The sequence below is a fragment of the Saccostrea cucullata genome, unplaced genomic scaffold (assembly GCF_032062105.1).
Source record: "Saccostrea cucullata isolate Sc308-1 unplaced genomic scaffold, CSIRO_AGI_Scuc_v1 ctg2339, whole genome shotgun sequence".
Classification (NCBI taxonomy): domain Eukaryota; kingdom Metazoa; phylum Mollusca; class Bivalvia; order Ostreida; family Ostreidae; genus Saccostrea; species Saccostrea cuccullata.
In genome coordinates, this window is record NW_026920897.1 from 27823 (window position 1) to 40259 (window position 12437).

The following is a 12437-nucleotide window of genomic DNA, read 5'->3' on the forward strand; positions in this document are numbered from 1 at the left end:
GTTTACCAGCTTCTAACATTGAAACTATGTAATGAAAAGTGGTCACATAAACTGTGATTCATTCATTAAAGATTCGATGATAAGGGAAATCTTTAAAATGAAATATTATTTCTATGTTGTTTGTCATAAGGCTCAGGACATCATTTACTGAATTCAAACAGCGCTAGTAAATGTAGGTCAGATACATAATCAGAAGCAAGTCTGGTAGTTTTCATCCATAGAAGAATAACCTATATCACCCAAGTAAAGCTTAAAATTTCTTTGGAATGGGTTAACTCAAAAATTTGAACTTGATCTTTCAGTCAGAAAACAAAGATCTATTTCATTATCCGAATAATGAAGTCTGAAAGATTTTTTTCTCTCTCAAATGAATAATACCTGTAACCTTTGAAGCCGTAGGATTTTTAATTTAATTAACTTAGAAATTCCTGTCCCACAAACTAAATTTGGTACATAGGCTATATCCAGCTTTACTTCAGCTAGGTTAGATCCACTATCATAATCTTTAGATGCATAATCCGTTAAAATTGAATTGGTCCAGGTACATGTAGCTTCTAAGTAATGACTCCCTCTCTAAGAACTTACCCTTTCTCTAAAAATATCAAATAATAATTATGAAAAATATATGAAGATCTAGCCTCTGAAGCCGGAATGATATGATGAAGCATACATGATTCAGCATCTATACAACTAAGAAACAATATATGGGGCATAGAAAAATTAAAAAAAGAAATTCTGATCCAGAAACTCTAACAAAAATGATAAGTAAACGCTGAGGGGTATAACATAACATAAAGCCAATTCCTCAACTAAACACTAAAGATACAAACATTAGAAGGGTTTATGCATCAAAAGGAATATTTTTCTCGTGTTAGTTTTCAAATAAAGTTAAAATGTAAATGATTTTGATAAATATCACCCTGACACATAAAGATTATTTATTAAACGTTTTGTCAATTTAACAAAAAAAAGAGATTTAATACGAGGGTTGTCCCGTAAAATTGTGAAAGTTAAACAGCACTGTGTTCTGAAATTTCCCTATTATTTAGTACATATTTTAGTAATAAACACAGCAAAGTTTTGATAAATATATGCATAAATAAACAAATTATGAGTTTTTATGCCATGTATTGTATCACCTTACGGCGCATGGATTATAACGTCAAAGTGTCTAAAACAGCGTCACGTTTTATCTTTGCTGAAATTGAAGTTGGATGAGTCCGACTTAAGTTTAGGAATTACATTGATACACATTCTTTAGTCTCCATAAACAGTCGAAGAACCAATTGGCACCTTCATGTGATCTTCTGAGGATTTATTAGTAAGTTACGGACAATATTCTCACCATCATTCAACTAATAGAAAATCCCATATCGGCGATCTACTGTGACAGCGTCTTTTGCTATAATTGCATTAGGAATTTGTCCGTATGTTTTGTACTTTCCAGGGACTCGATCAAAAAAGACTTCGCTAAGAAAACTCCCATTTAATTTGTATATTTAAGATATAATCTTTTTTACTTCTATGATCATTTCAAGTCTCTAAATGTGTCATTACAACATCTAGATAAAACTGAACTGCTCTCCGGTGCGCCGTAACGTCATAAAACGTCGCCATTTTTCATGTGTTATATTTACCACTTTCCCATTTCGAATGCCAAAAATTAACCAAATGCCTTAAAATTTTTACAAAGACTACAAAATTGATTGTGAAATTGAATTAGGATAATTTTAATCCAAACCTTATGTATTTAAAACTTTTAATTTGAATTCAAATTTGAGTATACTTTAATAAAACTTTGGTTTTTTGACCGTGCGCCGTAGGACAATACCCCGTGCACATTCGAGCATAATAAAATCTTTATTTTTGCCTATATTTTATCCAAAAAAAATTCACTTATATGATAAATAAACATTTACCGAAATTTTCAGCTTAATCCATCCATTCCTTTTCGAGAAAAACGCTCTGTCCACGATTTTACGGGACAACCCTCGTACATGTGATTTTCTCAAATCTTTGAGTTACAATGACCTGATCCATAATAAGTGCCTTAATATATTTCTTGTAACGGTTTAAAAATAAATAAATTGTGTTAAAAATTTGATAATATTTAAAAGTCAAGATCTTTAAAGATGTTCACACAATTTTAAACATGTTCACACAATTTTTTGAAGATTAACCTTTTCAATCCAAAAGACAGTTTGAGAATATTTGATTTGAAGTTATTTTTCTATTCAATTAGTAAGATTTAACATCTTTAATTAATTGTGAGATAAGATTTTTTTTAAATCTGTTATACATGTTATAGGCATGGTTATTTTCAACAAACGATTGCTATTCAGTTTAAACTCTCATATTTACCCGTTATTATAAACATGATAAATGCAAGTTGAATCTGCAACGTAGCATCCTCTTTCAGCATTTATTTCTAGACAAGCTGGGTCTGAAAATGGAATAATTTATTTAAGAAAAATAAAAACATGTCAGTCATTAATTTTAAGTTTGGAATAATCCATTCTGTTATGCCAAGTTCATAGCGGGGCTAAATCGTATCTTAAAATTATATACGATGGTTGTCCCAGAAAAACGCGAACTTTTGAAATATTTCATAAACTCCTAACCAAATTTATTCATTTATAGCACATATTGAGAAATGATATATTCGTCTTTGTCGCAAAATAATATAAGGTTGTGACGTAATATACATTTAGAAACAATATTCAATTCAGCATTGAATTCATATTTTGGGATGGCTTCGGTCCTATAACACACCTGGCCATGCCGACTAATTGAATACCGCGCGTTAGCGGCTATGAAGTTCAAATCTTATAAACAGTAGGAACTATATGCATTTTCAATACTTTATGAACACCAAAATGTACATTGTTTGACACAATTTAATAAAAAAAAAAAACCCTGTTGAATTAACGTAAAAAAACAACGAATGTGCATTTAAAATTCATTTGTTACTTTTTTCCACGCAATGTTCGTTTGCCTTTATTTAAGGAATGAATTTAATAGCTACCCATTGTATACGGTATAAACTGGATTGGGGCAGTTTACGCTTTATAAACCGCGCAGACGTTCTTACCTATGCGACACGCGGGTTTGTACTTTGTAAAGAGTAACATAGTAAAGCGATAGGTGGCGGAAGATACCCCATCTTTGACACTTTTTTGTATATACAATTTGCCAAGTTATCTTGTCCCATAACTTTTATTTATTCTAGTCTAAATACTATGTGTATGACTTTTTTATATTCTATTTTTAGGGATGTGGCTTTATGGAATGTTTAACAAGACACAACTCCTTCTATTGAATTATGGTTTTGTGCTTTTAGTTTGTTGTATTTTTACTGTTTTATAGTCTTATTTGCATAATACTTTGTCATTTATTTGTTAAATAAAAGACCATTCCAATTCCTCAACTATTAGTTGTGTTTTCTTGTGTCAAACTGAGCACCACCCGAGCAGTTATCCATAAGAGTTTTAAAGATTGTTACGATGGAAGAAACCTTTAGTAGATCTACAAAAATGACAATTAAAAGGTTGAGAGCTGGAAGTCATTAGTGGCGCTCGCCGCTAATAATGCGAGCAGTTAGATTTAGATTTATTTTGAACTGTAGCTATTGCATTTGTGAAATAAATTGATAGTTAAAAGAAAATCAAAGGCAGTACAGAATTCATGGTTCGATTTTTTTTAAAAGATGCACAATTCCTAAACAATTTATAAAACTCCCACGAGTCACGTTTTGACGACGTCGATGTTGCGCCGAATTTTTTTAATGATTCGTTGATCAAAGATAAAAATGTTGTTTATACGTAGAGATGCGATTTTATTGAAATTTCTGTAAATTATGTAACAAATATTGATTATGATGTGCCGGATGTATACCAATTTTTTGAACTTCATAGTATTAGTGAAACAAGACACAAGAAATATTGAAAATGTTCGCGTTTTTCATGGACAACTCTCATACATATTGGTTGGTGGTTCTTTTTAGAATAATCCATTCTATTACGTCAAGTGCAATGCAGGACTAAATTTTACCTTAAAAGTTATATAAATTATGGTTTATGGTACTCAAAAATATTATTGCAATAAAGAAAACGATACTTTTAGATTTGATATTAATATCTGGAGAAAAATTGACTTTAATATCAAAAGTTTTTTTTTTTTCATTTATATTTAAAAGGCCACATAATTATGATTTTAAGTAAGCTGTTTTGCTTATTCATTGTATGATTACATCTGACATCATGTTCAAAACTTGAGATATTCTCTTTTTAAGCTTCAGAAACAAACTAGTTGCCTGGAAAAAGATATTCATAGGCTACAATGATTTCTTTTTTCAATTTACGAGTACATAATTCTTTTAATAACACCCAATTTAAAACAAAAAAAAATAATTATATACAAGGTTTTCTTCACCTTGTTATTACACAGTTTGGAGAGAATACTCAAAATCGGGTATTTAAGAAATAAGGTATCATTAACAATTATGGACTTCAGTGTAGGTATTTATGTGATTATAAGGACTCATGGCAATTGATAGTGACCGAAAACACAGAAAGTGATAGCTTCACTGAGGTTCATAATAGTTATATAATATAATCGAAGTGAATGCACAAACACAGTCCTAACTGAACAGACTAGGCTGTTATTACGTAACTTTGGTGCAACCGAACAGTGTGTCGGACTCCAATGAAAATAACGAAAACTAGATACCATCTCGTGGCGAGCAACGAGAGGTCTTCCGTCTGATTCCGGAAAAAACGTAAAATCGAGCTGAAAACGTAAAAAAAATATCACTATAAAGCAGTGGTTAAATTTTATACTTACTGTATTCATTAACATTCTTCCTTGAAAAACCATTAGTTATAACAATGATTTAAGATCTGGTTTTTCCGTGGTGCAAATCTGAAGATATCATTTGCACATTTAGTCTTTTCTTTTTCTACTTTGAGAACCAGTCAACACCAATTATAGAAGATGTTTAAGCAGAAATTAGTTTGACACAGAATTGCAACGTAACTATAACGTGACAATCCAAGTATTCCTTTACATTTCATTTGTCCCTATGTTACTTTCGTTCAAGCAAACCTCTATTGCGAAATGTCGGCGTTGATAGAGAGAGCCGCTATTTTGGACCCGCTTCAGATTTTTATATGATAATATTTAGAGTTTGAATATAGCAATATTCAAACTAATTATACAGTAAGCATTATAAACATATCTATTAACATACATAAATGAATGAAAAATATTGAAAAACAAAAAAGTTAGAATATACAGACTTTTTTATTTTGTTTCCGGGAGCAACCGGAAGTACTGACGACGCCCAAAAAGATGAATACCCATATCTTAAAGTCATCATCTTTTATCTCTAATAAGTCTCCAGTTTAATTTATATCTTAAACCATTTTCGGAAAAAGGGGAGGACAAAATTGCATTTCAAAATCAGAAAATTGTCAATAGCTTGGAACCAAGGTGAGTATTCCAAACTTTCCTATCCATGCATAACTTCATATAATGACGCATAATTCCTGAAATTTTCACAGAAAACCCGCTGAACAGTTTTCGAGATATCGGGTGTACCAAATTTTGGGGAAAAATATAATAATAATAAGAAGTAGAAGAAACAGTAGAATCACTAGAAGGTCTTCCGTGAAGACGAAAGACCTTAATAATCTTCTTATATCTTTGATCTTTGATCAAAGATACATTGCAGATTCCGTTAAATGTTCAACCAAGCCTCTTTCATTATTCCTCACTAAGATATTGACAGTAGTGAAGGAAAAACTTTAAGAGTACAGTACAACAATATATTTAAGAAGTGGTGTGAATCAGATGTGAATACTCAAAAGTTCCAAAGAACTCTTGGACAATTTGAAATCACAAGACTTTACAAAAATCACAAGCTTAAAAACTTACGACTTTTCAACTTTATACACAACAATTCCCCACGACAAATTAAAATCCAGGCTTTCTGATATCATTGACAACTGCTTCTTCAATAAAAATGGAACTCGTAAATTTACTTACCTCGTCATTGGTCATTTGCAAAATTATTTTGTTAAAACAGATTCTGATTGCACACATAAGTACTCTGAAGTTGACATCAAGAAGATGATTGAGTTTCTGATAGACAATATCTACGTGGTTTTTGGAGACCAGATATTCCAACAATCTATCGGAATTCCCATGGGTAAAAATTGCGCTCCGTTATTAGCAGACTTATTTTTATATTCATATGAAGCAGAATTTATGCAAAATCTTATTCGTGAAAAGAAGAAAACACTTGCTGTGGCCTTTAACTCGCAAGAACGTGCTCTACGTATGAACAACTTCTGAAACGAGGTAAATTATTGACAAGCAAGTTGATGAATCAAGAATATCAGCAGTCTCGTTTAAAGTCATCATTTCATAAGTTCTATGATCGATACAATGACCTTGTCAGCAAATACAATTTATCATTGAGTCAAATGCTGACTGACGATTTTCATACCAATTGTTAGTCCATTATTTATACACTGAATTGACAACGGATTTTTTTCCCGTTTTTTCCTGATCATGACAAGGAGCACACGGCGGGTGTGACCGGTCGGCAGGGGATGCTCACTCCTCCATGGCACCTGATCCCACCTCTGATGTTTCGGGGGTCTGTGTTTGCTCTGCTCTTATCTTGTATATTGTTTTATGGACTTTGAGATTGAATACTGTTCGTTATCTTCATATCCTTCTTATATCACATGTATCATATATCAAAACATCTATCGGAAAATAAATACGGGTTGGTCACGAGATTAAATTCAATAAAGCCCATGGGCTAATGTTGAATTTGATCTCGTACCAACCTGTATTTATATCCTGCTACATGTTTTAAATGATACTTTATTTCTTATACTTACATTTGTGACTTATTCATACTTTATATTTACCTGATTGTGACTTTCGACGTGTGAAATGCATTATTTTTCAAACCCAACGGCATATATTTTATCTACTGAACGTGCGTCGACCCTTTATGATGTCACTGAGAAATTACGTCGAACGTTTAAACATACGTACATCTATGACCTCTTGACCCTGTACCGGTATTTATACAAATATAGATACGCGATGCTTTCAGTAGTGTTGCATAAATGAAAGACATTTGCAAATGTAAATATTTGTATTTGCAAATGTTTGCCTTTATAGAACACTACTAGTATTTGAGCACGGCGTTTTTATTTCTCTGTAAAACACATTCCTGATGTTGTGGCAGAGTGGTTTAAATAAATAATTAGTAAAGAATATTTATTTATCTTGAATTGTTTAATAGTTTTCATTATTGCCCCCGCTTGAAAAGTGGGGGATATTAATTTGGGTCTTTACGTCCGTCCGTCCGTATTTCTGTCTGTCTGTAACGCTTTCGTTTCCACACGATATCTCAAAAACTCTTTTAGCTTTCGCGATGAAATTTTGCATAGCAACTCATTATGGACTAAAGAAGAAACCTATTGATTTCAAGGTAAAGAAATCAAATGTCAAGGTCATAACATTGCAAATTTTGTCTGTTATAACACTTTCGTTTCCGCGCGATATCTCGAGAACCCTTTGAGCTTTCGTTATGACATTTAACATAACAACTCCCTGTGGTCAAAGGAAGACTCCTATTGATTTTTAGGTCAAAAGGTCATAGTTCAAGGTTGTTAATTTGAAGTTTCTGTATGCGCGGGACACTATTGTTTCCGGACGATATTTCAAGAAGATTTTGAGACTTTGCAATGTAATTTTATACCAAACTCCCTAGGGCTTCTCTCACCCCTCTAAAAGTGGCCTGTCCCGTTTGTTTTATTAGTATTTGTTGTATTAAATGTCGCTATTTTTAGCAAAGGGGCATGTGGAGACTTATTACGTATAATACAGGTTCTCGAAGGACTTTATATTCTCATTAGATTTATTAGAACTGTTTAATCAAGGCAAAATTAAACTTTCTGTATCATTTTGACAATTCAAAAGTGTTTTAGTGACCTCATGTTTGGAAATAATTTTGCGTAAAGTAAAGCAGTTTCATGATGTAGTGGTAGGTCGCTTCCCTCACACTTGAGAGGCCCCGGGTTCGAATCCCGGACGATCAACTTTCTTTTTTTAATACTTTTTGTTTTACTAAATGATAGTATTCAGCATGTGAAATGAAAAAGTTGAGACGTCTGGCTTGTACCAGCTCATAAAATCATCATTACAGTCTGATAATATTCTATATAAAATGAATCTTCTAAACACGTAATAAGATTAAGTAATCGAGCCTTCATTTCCATATTGGCATATTTTATTTGCTTCAATATAAATGTATAGATTTAATAATTCTACAAATTCAGTCAAGGGGATCGCACCCCCCCCCCCGGAATTGCGCATGGTTTACTTTTTCCCTAAGCGGGGGACACAAATTCTCTGAATTTAAGCTTGTCATCATTGCACTTTTCACTTTGCATGTTACTAATCGCGAAAAAAATATATTCGTTTTCCTTCTTGGAAAAATAGTTGTCCATAAACTGTAACAACTTTTGTCAAATATATCCCCAAAGTCTTTTTCTTTTAAAAGATATCAAAATTCAAAATCAAAAGTTGAAAAATAATTTTTGTGAGGTCACACAAAAAATAATCCTATGTTAATTGTTTATATCGCATGAAATCTCCTTCGAAAAATTAAATTTATCGCTTTCATGTATACTCATGAAGATCAAACCTGAGCATTTTTTTTTTCACAAGGACAATTTAGCCTAAAGGTACTTTAGCCTTCGTTACTAACTTCATTTTATTATTTTTTATTAAATGTCTAATTTTCCTTTATTCTTTAGATATGCACATTATTATGAAAATTACTTTGCATTATATTCAATTAATTTCATAATATTTAAAAATTATAAATAGGCTTCTACTTATGGAAATTAATACTCGTGTTTGGATTATCTTCATAATTAGATATAACCAATAAATTTATTTTTTTCAAAGGTGACTTAACAAAAGATCTTAACTTCCCGTCAGGAACTTATGTTTGACAATAAAGTTTTCGATCTATGTTTTCCATGTAAGGATTGTTGTAGTAAACTATTAAATCAATCTTATAATTTATTTTTATAAATTATCTATGTAATGACGTACTTTTATTGTGTAAGATAATATGTGCCTGTTTCGGATTAAGCGGCTTTAATTTTTAAAAGATATATTATGACTTAGGCTTCTACTAATGAAAAATATACTCGGGTTCGGTATCTTCATTATTCTATATAAAGGATATATTCATTTTTTTCAAAGGTGACTTCACAACAGATCTTAACTTCCCGTCAGGAACTTCTGTTTGTCAATAAAGTTTTTGATCTATGTTTTCCCTGTAAAGATTGCTGTAGTAAACAATTAAATCAATCTTATAATTTATTCTTATATATTATCTATGTAATGACATACTTTTATTGTGTAAGATAAGATGTGCCTGTTTCTGATTAAGCGGTTTGAAACAATTAAAGCATGAATATTTTTAAAGATATGATGAATTTTGTTCAACAAAGTGTGCAATTAATTTAGGAAATATGATTTTTTTTTTTAGGCAAATAAATATTCCTTCTTGATCAAGCAATTTATATTTGAAAATATATAACATTCAATGATGTTTTTACAAATTTTCGATAACATATAATTAAATTATTGCAAAAAGAGATGTCCCTTGGACGCATGCAGAGCACATTCGAGTTAGTTTTTACTTGGCAGAGGTCGTCCGAGAATTTAGCTGCGATCGACAAGGAATATTTGATAAATGAATGTTTTACCCCGAAAGCAGTAAAAACAGTGACAGTTTTTCACCCCGTCCTTGAAATCGCCGAGGATTGGTAAAATATAATGCAAACATACCAAAATAAAACGATCAACAGTTAATTAACCTCTCTCATAAGCTGTATTCTGGAAATTGGCACTGCCTCTGCTAAATATTGGAAACATAGTCTGCAGATATGTTTGAATGATAGAAACGAAATATTTAAGCCGACATTTAAACCTTTGAACCATTTCATAATTTATATACTTTGTAATGAATTTGACTTTATACACAATATGAATGTGAAAACAAGCAATGACGCATAGTTAGATAGGATAGACAGTTCCTTATTTACACTGGAAGCTATTTCTTGTGAGAAATGTTTTTCCGTATAATTTGATTTATTAACAAATTGTTCATGTTTATCGTGATGATGCGGAATTATTATAAAATCCCGAATTCTGATATTTAACAATTCTGTTGTTTTGGGTATGAACATAAAGAAGATTTAAATACATTCAACTCCAATGGATCAAAAGTACTGGCGAAAGTACAAAAAAGCTTTTTTACGCATATAGGTCAATGTCAAGGTCACATGGTCATGACCTTGGTTTCATTTGAAAAAAAAATTATTAGTATAACAGGGATCTCCCATTTGAAAATTCAACCATGGAGGAGCTGACAGAAAGACTTCCTAATCTTCATTCATCAATGATTGGTTTTACAATTTTCAACCTTGACTACAGCAACACAAAACAATGAAATAACTAACACTTTTTAAAATACTGAAAAAAAATAATAATTAAAATTGAAAAGGATATATCCTGTATCTTACTTCATAAATATATTAAAATTTGCACAAAACTGTAGTGACCTTCTGAAAGAATTTGAAGAAAAATTGTTACTACAGTAACCATGGCAATATATTATCCAGAAAGGATGAGGTGACTTGCAGCCCCTAGTAAATTGACAAAAATTTACTGTCTAAATTCTACTCAAATTGTTGTATGTAACTAATTACTGATATGTGTACCTTTATAGAATACTATATTTAACTAAAATAGAAACTTGATTTAAAAGATATACTATTAGATCTTTTATTGGCGTAGGGGTATCATGTTTTCATCCAATTCCTATTGCATTTTAACCCCGCCCAACTCTTTGAAGCCCTTAAAATATACGAGCGCAGGTAGGTACAATTTTCTCCTTTGGTTGGTCACTGTATTTTATTTAAATCTACCTTTATGTGAAAGGAGAAAATTGTACCTAACTGTGCTGACACGCTATATTTTAAAAAAAAATGTAAAATCTAGCTGGCTTTTACCATTATGAACAGATCGACGGAACAAGATTTTCTGACGTAAGAATGAATTCATATGATAATCGATGCACTGGCGATACTTTCAAACTGACCAATCAGCTAAATGAAATTCGTTACGAGTGAGTACCACAAAAATACTATGGAACCATGCTTGGAATTTTACTGCTTCCGATATTTTTCTATGCATTTAAGTCACAGATTAGACACGGATCTACATATGTACACTTCCGAGATCACATAAAAATTTATATTCCCTTACAAACAATTGATAAAAATACATTGGTAACGTTTTGTAGCGTGTTTAATTTGGAAATGAATATTAGTCTGGTCCTGATTTTTAAAAAGAAGGCTAGAAATAACTTCTAACGGCAAATAATTATTATTTGGTCCAGCATAGTTTTTAACCTATTTCGAGTATGCTGAATCCGAAAAATATGCTAGCCTTCATGAAAATGGCGTTAAAGATTTCAAAATGGCGATTCAAAATGGCGGACATCATTTTTTTTTTTCATTTTCTCTTAATGTCGTTCAAAATGGAGAAACAATGAGTGAATATCTAACTGAGAGTAATAAAACTATAAAAAGGATAAAAGAATGCTAACATTATTAGTTTAACTCCGAAAATTTAGTCGTTTTCGAATTTTCTGTGATTTATTTGTCTATTGTTTCTTTATTCTTTTTTGTTCAGGATTTTACATTTGCATATATCCATACACTGCAGATTTGTATTTTTTCCTCTACATCTCCCTATTCTACAATAGAATGATGGTGCAGCTGTAAGTGAGAAATGTTTTTCTGTATAATTTGATTTATTAACAAATTGTTCATGTTTATCGTGATGATGCGGAATTATTATAAAATCCCGAATTCTGATATTTAACAATTCTGTTGTTTTGGGTATGAACACAAAGAAGATTTAAATACATTCAACTCCAATGGTTCAAAAGTAATGGCGAAAGTACAAAAAAGCTTTTTTAAATCAGTAAAGGTCAATGTCAAGGTCACATGGTCATTGACCTTGCTTTCATTTGAAAAAAAATTATTAGTATAACAGGGATCTCCCATTTGAAAATTCAACCATGGAGGAGCTGACAGAAAGACTTCCTAATCTTCATTCATCAATGATTGGTTTTACAATTTTCAACCTTGACTACAGCAACACAAAACAATGAAATAACTAACACTTTTTAAAATACTGAAAAAAAAATAAAAAAAATAATTAAAATTGAAAAGGATATATCCTGTATCTTACTTCATAAATATATTAAAATTTGCACAAAACTGTAGTGACCTTCTGAAAGAATTTAAAGAAAAAATGTTGCT